The sequence below is a fragment of the Lissotriton helveticus genome, chromosome 5_1 (assembly GCF_964261635.1).
Source record: "Lissotriton helveticus chromosome 5_1, aLisHel1.1, whole genome shotgun sequence".
Lineage (NCBI taxonomy): Eukaryota > Metazoa > Chordata > Amphibia > Caudata > Salamandridae > Lissotriton > Lissotriton helveticus.
The window spans coordinates 324,161,159-324,175,610 of NC_136065.1; the positions used below are offsets into that span (position 1 = coordinate 324,161,159).

General features: G+C 40.7%; 1 protein-coding gene across 1 annotated transcript in view; it reads left to right on the forward strand.

Moving 5' to 3' along the window:
• Window positions 1–14,452, forward strand: part of PUSL1 (pseudouridine synthase like 1) — a 397,644-nt gene that overhangs the window by 176,635 nt on the left and 206,557 nt on the right. The window lies entirely within an intron of this gene.

A 14,452-nucleotide genomic window follows, 5' to 3' on the forward strand; every position in this document is an offset into this window, starting at 1 on the left:
CCTCACAAACACTGCACCCTCACACACACTGCACCCTCACACACACTGCACCCTCACACACACTGCACCCTCACACACACCGCACCCTCACACACACCGCACCCTCACACACACCGCACCCTCACACACACACACCGCACCCTCACACACACACTGCACCCTCACACACACACACACACTGCACCCTCACACACACACCGCACCCTCACACACACCGCACCCTCACACTGCACCCTCACACACCGCACACTCACACACCGCACCCTCACACACCGCACCCACACACACCGCACCCACACACTCTGCACCCTCACACACACTGCACCCTCACACACACCCTGCACCCTCACACACACACTGCACCCTCACACACACCCTGCACCCTCACACACACCCTGCACCCTCACACACACCCTGCACCCTCACACTCTGCACCCGCACACTCTGCACCCTCACACACTCTGCAATGGAACATACACTCCAAATACCACTCAGTGCCACATAATTACACTGCACTCAATGCAACATACACTCCAAATACCACTCAGTGCCACATAGTTATATGCAACATAATTACACTGCACTCAATGCAACATACACTCCAAATACCGCTCAGTGCCACATAGTTATATGCAACATAATTACACTGCACTCAATGCAACATACACTCCAAATACCACTCACTGCCACATAATTACACACCACATAATTACACTCTACTGACTGCAACACACACTCCACACAATACCACTCAGTGCCATATAATTATATGCTACATATTTACACTGCACTCAATGCAACATACACTCCAAATACCACTCAGTGCCACATAATTACACGCTGCAAAATTACACTCTACTGAATGCAAAATGCACTCCCCATATTACCACTCAGTGCCACATAATTACACGCCACATAATTACTCTTCTCAATGCAACGTAAATACACTCCACATAATACCACTCAGTGCCACATAATTACACACCTCCTACTTACACTCTACTCAATGCAACATAAATTTATCTGTCTATGTATCGCCCTCACTCTATCTGTCTATCGCACTCACTCTATCTATCGCCATCACTCTATCTATCGATCGCCCTCACTCTGTCTGTCTGTCTGTCTGTCTGTCGCCCTCACTCTGTCTGTCTGTCGCCCTCACTCTGTCTGTCTGTCGCCCTCACTCTGTCTGTCTATCGCCCTCACTACAGTATCACTCAGCACCACCACAACATCACTCAGGGGCATCACAACATCACTATGCGCTACCACAGCATCACTGAACGCCACAGCATCACTCAGCACCACCACAGCATCAATTTGTGCAACCATTCAACAACAACTGGTTCAAATATGTTCTCTCAATATTTCAAGCTTTATTACAAATGTCACAAAAAGATGTTAATATTTCACTCCTGTTCTTGGATTTTCGTCACAACAAAATACAATGAACATAATCTTCACAAAAGTTATTTACAAAAGCTATTGCCATAATAAAATAATAACTTATATTTAAGTATTAATTATTACAAAAATTAAAAGCCATTTTTATTTGTAATATCAATACATATAAGTCACGAAAATACTACACATATTGCATTACAAATGCTATAGGTGTCACATTTGCGAAAGTTAAAACTATTGGCATTGTAAATGACAAAGCTATTACTTTCGCTATTTTCAAAACCCAACACATAAATGAAAAAATTGTCATTTACAATACCAATAGCTCAAACTTTCCTAATGCGAGACCTATTGCATTGCAAATGCTTGTTCATTTATTGAACTGTAGCATACTAGCCGGTTGTAACCTCAGATTCCCAAGGTCCATGACTAGAGGTACCCCACTGTAATATACCCTTAGAAAACACATCTCACAACACACAAATTCTCTCGGAAGGTGATATATTTTATTTTATATCAACATTCAATTAACTTGTGTCACAACTCCTTGGTTTGTCTGGTGCTGGGTTGCTATGGCAGTGCTCCGCATCTGCACATTGGCTTTTAAGGGTCAGCCATTCATTGTGCTTAAAATATTGTGCTGCTGGCAAGGATACCGATAAGATTCAGCACCTAGGGGGTCTTCAACCAACCAACGCCCTATATTTGCCATTTGGTTTTCCATTGGCAAAGTGTATCTTGTCCGTTGTTTTACATTTCACTCTCTGTATCTAGAAAACCAGGAACCACCAGCTTTTTTCATTAATTTTGTATGACCGGCCCGAGACCATGCACTGACGCAAGGACAAAGTACTGTTCATCCAAAACTAAGACATACTCCCCCTCCTTCCCGTACCTGCATCCAGACTCCTCTATATTCATCTAAGACTCACAAATAGCACAATCTACAGCTTTTTCTCTGTGTGTTTCATCTGCCCCCTCCCAACAGACAGAAGGGGAAAAAGCGCTATCATGCATCTAGTGCTGGCCGCGTCATACCGCTCTTTCTTTAACGTCCTGCTCTCCACCAACCAACCATCAGGTCTCCTATTCACCAGCCCCACTCTATCTTTGCCAATGCTTGTTAGATTTGGCTGTAGCAAAGACCTTTTGATTTTGAAATTATATTTCCAAAACAAATGACACAGATGACCATCGAACTCCTGAGGGAACAGGTGCTTCCTTACTTGAGCGTTGCCTCACGTCAAATGCTATTCCAACAAACGTTCACAAAGGACCAGGAGCACTCTCGGGTTCCACATATGATTTTATTATGACCAGAAGATGCGTTTCAGGACATTCGCCTTTTTATGGCCCACTTATTACTCTAGTGGGAGATATATATGTATTTATATAGTGCATCTGGTCCTTTGTGAACATTTGCTGGAAAAGTATTTGACGTGAGGCCACGCTCACGTAAGGAAGCACCCGTCCCCTCAGGAGTTCGGTGATATATATATATATCGCCCTTGAGCATTGAGAAAGCACACAACGTCACTCTGCGCCCTCCCGCATAAATTTCAGCACATCGGGTAGATTCCAATTATTTATTTCAATTGCCAACGCATTTCAGGGCATACAAGCCCCTTTTTCATGGGCAGCTTTTAGAACCTCACTGACACTCGCAACTAATTTCGCTGGTTTAAATTGCCCACATGTCCCTGCTGCAACTCCTTCCATCACGTGTTGCTGCAAGGTATCTTGGGACATTTAGTATTGTCGTTGTGAGTAGATTATTTAATAACTTTAAGTAAGTTCAGTCATAGTTCTATTATGACCAGCATTACATTGCTGAGTGGATATGGACTCCACCGACGAGCCGCTTTCATTACGTGCAGAGCGAGGTGCTGAAACAGTGAAGATTAGTTCCTCCCCAAGCCTCTCTGTAGTTGCGCAATGGTGTATATATATATATATATATATATACATCGAACTCCTGAGGGGAGTATATATATATATATATATATATTTATTCAGCATATATATATATATGCTGAAACGTGTCTTCTGGTCATAATAAAATCATATGTGGAACCCGAGATTGCTCTTGGTCCTTTGTGAACGTTTGTTGGAAAAGTATTTGACATGAGGTCATGCTCACGTAAGGAAGCAGGGCAATTTCGGCCCCGGGAACCCCATCCCGATGGGCCTGACACTTTTTTTTAGGGAAGTGGGATACATGGCTCCCCTCACCGGGCTGTATTTTGGCCACAGGGACCCTATCTCCTGGGGCCCAGCTTTTTGTACATGGGTAGGAGAGCACATAGCCCTCCTCCTCTGGCTGATTTCTGCCCCGGGAGCCCCATCTCCCGCGATCTGGCATATTTAGAAGGGGGAAAGGGCACGTGACCCCCTCCCGGGCCATATTTCGGCTCCCGGGACCCCATCTTCTGGGGCCTGGCCTTATTGTAAATGGGGATGGGGCATGCAGCTTCCCTCCCAGGACCAATATTGGGCTCTGGGACCTAAATCCCCAGGATCTATTTTATTAATAATGGGGAGGGCGGTCCTTCACGGCCTGATTTCAGCCCCATGGACCCCATTTTATGGGACCTGGCTTTTGTTTGAAGGGGAGGGGAGCACAGCCCCCTTCCCGGACCAGTATATGAAGGGGGATAGGGTCCATGAAGTCGAAATCGGCCCCCCTCCCCACACTTTTCTACTTTGGCCGGGCAACGGTGGATAGGGCCCCCAGGGCTGTTACCAGCCTGGGGGTGGGTCCATGTGTGATTTACACCAAATAACAAAAAGCATTGTTCCTGGATCAATATCTAGCTTTCTGACGAATTTGGTGTAATTCCATCCAGCGGTTCGGGCCGTAGTCATATCTAAAATCCCTATGTGAAATTGCATAGGGAAAATGTGCTTTAGGACCCCCTTTTTTCTTGGCCCCCGCTGGATGGGTCACCCCCAAACTTTCAAGACAGCAGCTGAGGTGAGTGGTAAATTAGTGTTGAAAAGTTTGTGAAGATTCGTCAAATGGCACTAAAGTTATTATCAAAACAATAAATGCTTTGTCTATGGAAACTAGGTCCTAAAATTAACTACCTGCTCGCGACTGCCAGTGCGCGTGTGTGTGTATATATATATATATATATATATATATAAAATTCCGTTCTGCATCTGTTAGCACTACGGCTCCCAGCCTCACTTGCTTAAACAGTGATATAAGTGCGAGTACATTTGGGCGCAGAGTAACATCTGTTTCCACAGTTCAGCTTTAATTTCTCAGACACTGTTGGCTTAAGGGTTATTAGAAGTAGCGAATAGGGCTTTAAGATGCCTCTACGTTTACATTTTTTTAAAATAGTCACAGCACGGTTTTATGTATTTAAATTGAATGCATTTTCGTTATTTCAAGGGCTTTTTTTCTTGAGCGATTGGTGCCACTGTTTAAATATATCAATGATATATGTTCTCCCATGAGAGACAATTGCATTTACACACATTAATCATTTGGAAATGTCATAAATATGCTGAATAACTAGCTGTACTATGCGTTTCAGAAAGGAGCATTTTTACACATTTGTAACAATGTTATATATCTATACATGCTTAAAGGGCAATAGTATTTCCTTGTTGTTTATTAAATGCCTTGATGGGGGAAGGTCTATATATACCTACAGATGTAGGGCGCCACTCAGGTTGAAAAAGGCTTCTGCGAAGCCGAAACGCGTCTCTCTAGCCATGGGGTCGTGTGAGACCTGATTTATTAAAGAAAGCCATACCTAACTTCTTCGAGTACGTGCCTTCTTTGGTGTCGGAGTGGGAAGGAGTATATATATATATATATATATATATATATATATATATATATATATATATATATATATATATATGTGTGATCAAGGGCCTACGGGCCAGAAATGCGTCATTGCTGTTGCTGCTCACCTGCGCCATTAAATATATCTGTGGCCAGATCCTGTGGTCCGTCTCCTTTGTTTGCTTCGCCGATCGACTGGGAGTTCCTTTCTGCATATATATATATATATATATCACTGACACCGTCTCCGTTCCACCTCGAACAGACGAGAGCAGACCCAAATCGTGGTGCAATTAAACTTTTATTTTTCTTCCCCACACCACCGCCATGACGCGTTTCAGCCTCCCACGAGGCCTTGATCACATGAACGCGCTGAGAAAAGTGCCTGAACATTTAAAGTGACAGTGCTCAATAGCTTAGTTTCACGTATGCCGTACTGATAGACATAGAAAAGTTGTAACCGCTAGATTAGGATAGGGTTGGACAACACTGTATACATGCCTGTAATGGGCTCGTTTTTACAAGTGAAGCAGGAACGGTGCAAATATAGGCAATAAATATGTTAAAACTCAATAAATACAATTGTAAATAGAGTTTTAAAATACTGGTGATCAAATACATAAAAAGTGTGTAAAAACCTGTCAAGTAAATTAATATACATTGTCCTAACACAGTCTCCACAATATGTATGGTTATCACTCAAAAAGACACCAGATAACACCCTGAATCCAGATGTATATCTGTTCAATTCAGTATACATGTTAATTGAGAACTCCCAAGTGGGCCTACCTTTATCCACAACAGTGCATGTCTAAAACTGCAAGTGCAATATATTACAGTACTATCCGCTAAGCTCATATGTGACTATATATAAAACAATGTGAATAATAAAATATTTTATAGATAAAAAATACAGTGACAATAGTGGCAAGTAAAAAAGACTGGGTACACTAGCTAATGTTGACTACATTCTCCATATTAAAATAGCTGTGTCGTGATCTAGAAGTATATATAAAATGTAACAGTCGTCAATCATGGGGTTAAATTATAAACATGTATGCATGTCCTCACTGGAATTAAGTCCATTCGGTATCTTGGTATCCAATTCCAGTATATAATTTGTCTCCATCCTGCGTAACACTGCTTCTCGATTACCCCCCCGTTTCATGGGTGGAACACTGTCCATGACAATATATATATATATATTACCTACTGGCGGTCGCCAGTAGGTATATATAGTTAGAATTTTTAAAAATCCAATAGAGAAAAAATCCTATGTCTAATAACTTTGGCGTTTGTGGACGGAATTGGCTGAAATTTTCAGGAAAATTGAACATTTTGTTTCTGAGCGTCCCCTGAAAATTTGGGGGGGGGGTTTGTCAAGGGGGGGCCGAGAAAAAAGGGGGGTCCCAAAACGCGTTTTTCCCATGTTAATTTCCATAGGGCGGTTGGCCTCACTTTTAGCCCGAATGGCTGAATGGATTTGCACGAAACTTGGCAAAATTGTAGGGACTGTTAGCCCGATGTGCCTTTGCTAGGTCTCAAGATATGTGCTCCAGTGGATTTTGAGAAATTAACGTTCAAAAAAATATATATATCTGTAAGCGCGCTCCGGGCAGCGCCCCGGTTCGCGTACTTGACTCGTAACGGAACTTCGCAAAGCGAAGCTGATTGGCTCTCCGGTGTCTGTCAACATTCTAAACAGTCCGGAGCGGCCGCCATCTTGTCTCTCGGTAGGATCGAGAGACAAGAGGAGGCCAAAACAAAGGGGGAAATGACCATAAGGGGGCATAGTAGATCCTCCCTGACCCCCTAGGTTTGATGTGGAGGCTTTAAAAGGGCCCCGCGGGGCAAAAAAATAAATAATTTTTTTTGGTTTTTTTGCGTGGGTAGCGCCCGGTACGCGCACCGGGAAGCGGTCCGGGGAGCGTACTATAAGGAAAAAAGAATGATAGACTATGATATTTTGAAATATTGTATGTTTATTGATTGTTCTTTTTTTATTTTATTTTTATTTAAGTAGCAGTATTAATGATTATTAAATATAAATGTATTTTTGGAATTGTGCAGAGTATACTATAAGTCTGACTTTACATTATAATCAATTTGGTACTAGTTTATGAATTACATATAAAAATGATTAAAGACTCAAACAATTTTTTAATATTAAATATAATTTTATTTTTCTGAATCTTTTTCAAAATTAAATAGAACGTCTAACATTTGACTGTCCGATATGTCCTCTTGTTGAGTGAACATAACTTCCCACATTTGACCGTCATCATAATGAAGTAAATAATCTACAGATTCTACACATTGTAGAAGTTCATGGTCTCGTGATTCATCCATGAATTCCAAGTCAATGGGTTCAATTATTTCCTCATTGTTCATGTCTAGGACAATTTCAAAGGAAACGTTCTGTTCTCCTTGCATTTTTGTGCTGAAATTTGAATAAAAAATAAATATATCAGTAGAGATAGGGCACTGTTGGGTTTAAGTTCTGACAGGTACTTTTGAGGCATGAAGTAGTACTATTAAAAAGTGCCTGTGAAAAAGCCTATGTAAATTCATAATTATACCACAGAAACCTAAATCAATCCATAATTATAATAAACACGCCTTTCTCAATGTCTAACTCTTACAGAGGGATAGTATATAACTATCTGAAAATGTTTTCAAATTTATAAAATAATATCTTACCTTTTAAAAACAAGTTTAAGTTGTGAGTGAAAATGATCTTGCAATGTAGTTCAGGAAGTAGTAGTCAAAATGGCTGTGTTTCTCTCTCTTTTTTTATATATATTCAGGTACATAACCAATCAAATGTCAGGTAAAAAAAGTAGAAAATGAAAGTAACATTTTAATTGGTTGTCAATTCCAACACTTCAGATGTGTTTTGTGAAGTAATTTACCTCAGGTTATTTAGAGAGGTCTACAGGCTAAATGGCTAAATGGAATTCCAACCAAATTTGTGAAAATGGTAGGGATTGGTATGTAGTATGAGCTAATCTATATTTGGTGAAAGTGTCTCCAGGGTTTCTTCTGTAAATTACTTTCCCACCTTTTTTAATGGAGCGCTTCCCGGTGAGCGCCCCGGTACGCGAACCGGCAGCGTTACGGGAGTCCACCATTTTGTGTTTCGGTCGAATTAAGATACAAGATGGAGGGCAAATAATGTTCAGAATGGGTAGAAGGGGGCACGGTAGACGTATTTTGACCCCCTAGGTTTTCTGAGGGTGGCTGAGGAGGCCCATATGTGAGAAAAAAAACCATTTTAAAAAAAAAATTCGCACGGTTAGCTTCCGGTTCGCGTACCGGGTAGTGCTCCGGGGAGCGTACTTTGTTGAAAATTAGTGAAAAAAGTTAGAGTAAAATAATAATTGTGAGTGATCAGATGTAGGGTAGCTCTGAGAAGAGCTTTTGGGTTTATGGTACATTTAGGTACTTATAAGTAGGTACCAATGCACAGTTTTAAATTCAGAATGAAAACTCTGTTCCCTTCATCTGAGAAGTGAACTCCATCTCCTCTGTAGATATCTTGCATGTAGTAACGTACGTTATTGTTGTAGATGGAGCCCATTCCATGGTCTCTCATGTAAGCTGAAACAGATTTGTTTACATGCTTCCTCGATTTCTCAATTTGTGGACAAAATTGGTTCGACCACCTCCATTTCTGTCTTTGGCATATATTTGAATATACCAAGGCAGTTTGAGGAAAAAGTGCCATCAATTGCTCAAAGGTGTCCTTTATAAGCATTTCCAGACCTACCCCAGTCAAAGTGCCCAAGTCATTTCCTCCACAGTGCACAATTAACAGGTCAGGTTTAGGCAAATGCATAAAGGTTTTCACCAATGGTATCAATTGGTGACATTTTAATCCTCTGTGGCCAAACCACTTAATTTCCACATCTTATAAATTGAGGTTAGGTAAATTTCTGTTATCAGCATACCTCTGAGCCCAGTAGATGTAACTATGTCCAACAATCCAGACAGAAAACATGGCGAGAGAAGGTTCTGCTGCAGTCAGATGAAGTGTGGCAATGAAATGGCAGTTGAAAAAATAAGAGTTTAAAATGAAAAAAACTGTGGGGTTTCTGTGTTAATGAAGCAGTAGCAGTGATTGGTGGATTTTGATTGCTGAAAACTGAAAGTTAGGGTGCATGGATGAGTTCTTTGAAAGATGTAATTTGAATGGTCAAGAAAAAATCATTTTATGAAAGATTGCACTAGATATGCAGGTGTACTGAGAGTTCAGAGTTCAATTGAAACATTGTTGTGTGAACTTGCAAACATCAGAGGTCTTTCAGGAGGTAGGTGCTATGCAAAAAAGGCAGAAAGGGCAGAGGGGGGAAGGGTGTTGATTTGAAAAAAGTGAGGGAAGAGTTTTGATTGGGTGACATGAGAGATATGTGTGATGAATTACAGCATTTCTGTGGCATTGTTGCTTGCAGACTCTGGAGTGCATACCTTTTGCTCTGCTAAAGACAATTTGGTGCGTTTCTGAAACTGTTTTGAAACTCATAAAGTATTTGCTAAGGTGAGAAAAGATTCATTTAATTTAGATAGAGAATAGTATGGTTTAGGGAGAAAATTATGAAGAAAGTTGTGTATTTAAAATGTTGCTTTGTGTCAAGTGTTTTACAAATAGATTTTGTTTCTTTGTGATACATAGCCATGTTAAAAGTGACGCAAAAATAGTGCAAGGGTCTTACAAAAATGCTTTCATGTGTCTTAGGGTATTTTAACTCACTTCCCCATGAATGTATGAATATAATTGCTTTACAAGATGTGTTTAAAAACGTTTTTTCAAATCAATTAGGTTTCTTGATATGTACTGCTAGAGTTTCATAGGTTGCTTGGGGCATATTTTCAAGGCTTTTGACTTCCTTTGATGTAATTTTTCCCATTTTAATTTAAGACCTTTCCCCGTGGTGCAAGCTCCTTGTAAATATGCCCCCATCTGTGCTTGGCAAATTTAGATTTTAATTCTTTGACTAACATAGCCATGTTAAAAGTGACCCAAAAATGTTGCAAGGGCCTTAAAAAAATGCTTTCATGTGTCTTAGGCCATTTTAAGTCATTTCCCCTTGAATGTAGGTATATAATTGATTTAGATGATGTGTTTAAAAACGATTTATGAAAACAATTAGGTTTCTGGATATGTACTGCTAGAGATTCATTGGTTGCTTGGGGCATATTTATAAGGCCTTTGAGTCTCTCTGATGTTATTTTTCCCATTTTAATTTAAGACCTTTCCCTGTGGTGCAAGGTTCTTGTAAATATGCCCCCATCTGTGCTTGGCAAATTTAGATTTTAATTCTTTGACTAACATAGCCATGTTAAAAGTGACCCAAAAATGTTGCAAGGGCCTTAAAAAAAACGCTTTCATGTGTCTTAGGCCATTTTAAGTCATTTCCCTTGAATGTAGGTATATAATTGATTTAGATGATGTGTTTAAAAACGATTTATGAAAACAATTAGGTTTCTTGATATGTACTGCTAGAGCTTCATAGGTTGCTTGGGGCATATTTATAAGGCCTTTGTGTCTCTCTGATGTTATTTTTCCCATTTTAATTTAAGACCTTTCCCTGTGGTGCAAGGTCCTTGTAAATACGCCCCCATCTGTGCTTGGCAAATTTAGATCTTGATTATTTGACTTACATAGCCATGTTAAAAGTGATCTAAAAATGGAGCAAGGGCTTAAAAAAACGCTTTCATGTGTCTTAGGGCATTTTAAGTCACTTCCCGATGAATGTAGGTATATAATTTATTTAGAAGATGTGTTTAAAAACGATTTTTGAAATCAATTAGGTTTCTTGATATGTAATGCTAGAGCTTCATAGGTTGCTTGGGGCATATTTATAAGGCCTTTGAGTCTCTCTGATGTTATTTTTCCCATTTTAATTTAAGACCTTTCCCTGTGGTGCAAGGTCCTTGTAAATACGCCCCCATGTGTGCTTGGCAAATTTAGATTTTGATTATTTGACTTACATAGCCATGTTCCATACAGTTCTAACCTTCTGCGTAGTCTTTGATATGCTAGACTCCATCTGCACTATGAGATACCTAAGCAAAGGAAACACAGGTGATGTGATTGTGAAATGAGGAAAAGAAACTCCACATTTTTCAATTACATCACCTGTGTTTCCTAAGTTTACGAATGACATTGTGCAGATGAGGTTTAGGTCTGTCCACGGACACAGAAGAGGTCTGGCCTTTGTTCAAGAGTGAAGTGGACATGACTTACTTCATTGGTAGGCTTTCACATGTATTATCTCCTCTGTACTCTTCAACAAGCGTAAATTTCATCTGCAACCCTGAGTAGGCCTCACCTTAAACAAACCTCTGGATAGGCCACACCTTATCGTCATCCTGAATCAATCATTTAAAATGTTAGGGACAGATTTATGATAGGTGTATGACTCTTTTGCGTCACTGTGCGTCACTTTGTGACGCAGCGGCGGTGCAAAAGATTTGCTATGTGGCGACATATTTACAACTTGATGCATCTAGGCAGATGTGTCATGCTGTAAAGTCCCATGCCACATGAAACCGATGCAGCAGTGATGCAAAAGATGCACCATGTTGCAAGACAGGCCTCATTTCATCTCCAACAAGATAAGAAGCTGAATCTTCTGTAAATGTCAAAATTATTGTATACACTGCTCAACTTATGTGTACTCTTTGATATGCTAGAGTCCATCTGCACTATGAGATACCTAAGCAAAGGAAACACAGGTGATGTGATTGTGAAATGAGGAAAAGAAACTCCACATTTTTCAATTACATCACCTGTGTTTCCTAAGTTTACGAATGACATTGTGCAGATGAGGTTTAGGCCTGTCCACGGGCACAGAAGATGTCTGGCCTTTGTTCAAGAGTGAAGTGGACATGACTTACTTCATTGGTAGGCCTTCACATGTATTATCTCCTCTGTGCTCTTCAACAAGCGTAAATTTCATCTGCAACCCTGAGTAGGCCTCACCTTAAACAAACCTCTGGATAGGCCACACCTTATCGTCATCCTGAATCAATCATTTAAAATGTTAGGGACAGATTTATGATAGGTGTATGCCTCTTTTGCGTCACTGTGCGTCATTTTTGTGACGCAGCGGCGGTGCAAAAGATTTGCTATGTGGCGACATATTTACAACTTGATGCATCTAGGCAGATGTGTCATGCTGTAAAGTCCCGTGCCACATGAAACCGATGCAGCAGTGATGCAAAACATGCACCATGTTGCAAGACAGGCCTCATTTCATCTCCAACAAGATAAGAAGCTGAATCTTCTGTAAATGTCAAAATTGTAGTATACACTGCTCAACTTATGTGTACTCTTTGATATGCTAGAGTCCATCTGCACTATGAGATACCTAAGCAAAGGAAACATAGGTGATGTGATTGTGAAATGAGGAAAAGAAACTCCACATTTTTCAATTACATCACCTGTGTTTCCTAAGTTTACGAATGACATTGTGCAGATGAGGTTTAGGTCTGTCCACGGACACAGAAGAGGTCTGGCCTTTGTTCAAGAGTTAAGTGGACATGACTTACTTCATTGGCAGGCTTTCACATGTATTATCTCCTCTGTACTCTTCAACAAGCGTACATTTCATCTGCAACCCTGAGTAGGCCTCACCTTAAACAAACCTCTGGATAGGCCACACCTTATCGTCATCCTGAATCAATCATTTAAAATGTTAGGGACAGATTTATGATAGGTGTATGACTCTTTTGCGTCACTGTGCGTCACTTTTGTGACGCAGCGGCGGTGCAAAAGATTTGCTATGTGGCGACATATTTACAACTTGATGCATCTAGGCAGATGTGTCATGCTGTAAAGTCCCGTGCCACATGAAACCGATGCAGCAGTGATGCAAAAGATGCACCATGTTGCAAGACAGGCCTCATTTCATCTCCAACAAGATAAGAAGCTGAATCTTCTGTAAATGTCAAAATTGTTGTATACACTGCTCAACTTATGTGTACTCTTTGATATGCTAGAGTCCATCTGCACTATGAGATACCTAAGCAAAGGAAACACAGGTGATGTGATTGTGAAATGAGGAAAAGAAACTCCACATTTTTCAATTACATCACCTGTGTTTCCTAAGTTTACGAATGACATTGTGCAGATGAGGTTTAGGTCTGTCCACGGACACAGAAAAGGTCTGGCCTTTGTTCAAGAGTGAAGTGGATATGACTTACTTCATTGGTAGGCCTTCACATGTATTATCTCCTCTGTACTCTTCAACAAGCGTACATTTCATCTGCAACCCTGAGTAGGCCTCACCTCAAACAAACCTCTGGATAGGCCACACTTTATCGTCATCCTGAATCAATCATTTAAAATGTTAGGGACAGATTTATGATAGGTGTATGCCTCTTTTGCGTCACTGTGCGTCACTTTTGTGACGCAGCGGCGGTGCAAAAGATTTGCTATGTGGCGACATATTTACAACTTGATGCATCTAGGCAGATGTGTTATGCTGTAAAGTCCTGTGCCACATGAAACCTGCATCAGGTTTCATATAGGTGTTTTGTTGCAGGGTGGGCATTCATTTGCATGAAAGCCCTGTAAAACTAACACAGTGAAATTTAGAAGATTTCACTGAGTCAGCTTTATAGCATTGCTGAATCAAATCCTTATGGCTGTTTGAAACAGGCATAAGGAGTGAAGCACCATGCAATGTGTGGCTTCCTCCTGTGCATTGCAGTAGACATGTCGTGTTTACGATGTGATTCGTGCAATGTGCTGCTTTTGCGGCACAGATGCGTGACGCATCTGTTCTGTTTTTACTCAATGGTGCTCCACATTGTAAATGCGGCACACCATGGGTGGCAGAGCAGCGGTGCACGTTAACTGGTGCATCCCTGGGGATGTGCCAGTTAACATAAATCTGCCCCTTTACATTTAAGTATGTGCAGGGGACACAGAGTCGGTGAGGTTTATCCAAGGTTAAGAAGAAATGAGTCCTGTTTACTGAAAACTTGGACATAGGCCTCACCTCTTCAGCATCGCTGGACACGGCTAAATAATAGCTGCAAAATGTTACTCTTGTTAAACAATTTTACTATTATAGTCTCTGAGATTTGTGCCTTACTCTGCAACATCTCATTGTTGTTCTCTTTTTTTAAAGATAACGACAACATCAAGCATGAGTGATAATGAGCAATCAGTTGATCTCGATCTTATCATTGAACTTGTCATTGAAACGTCAGTGGAAGTAGATCCCTTGGATGATT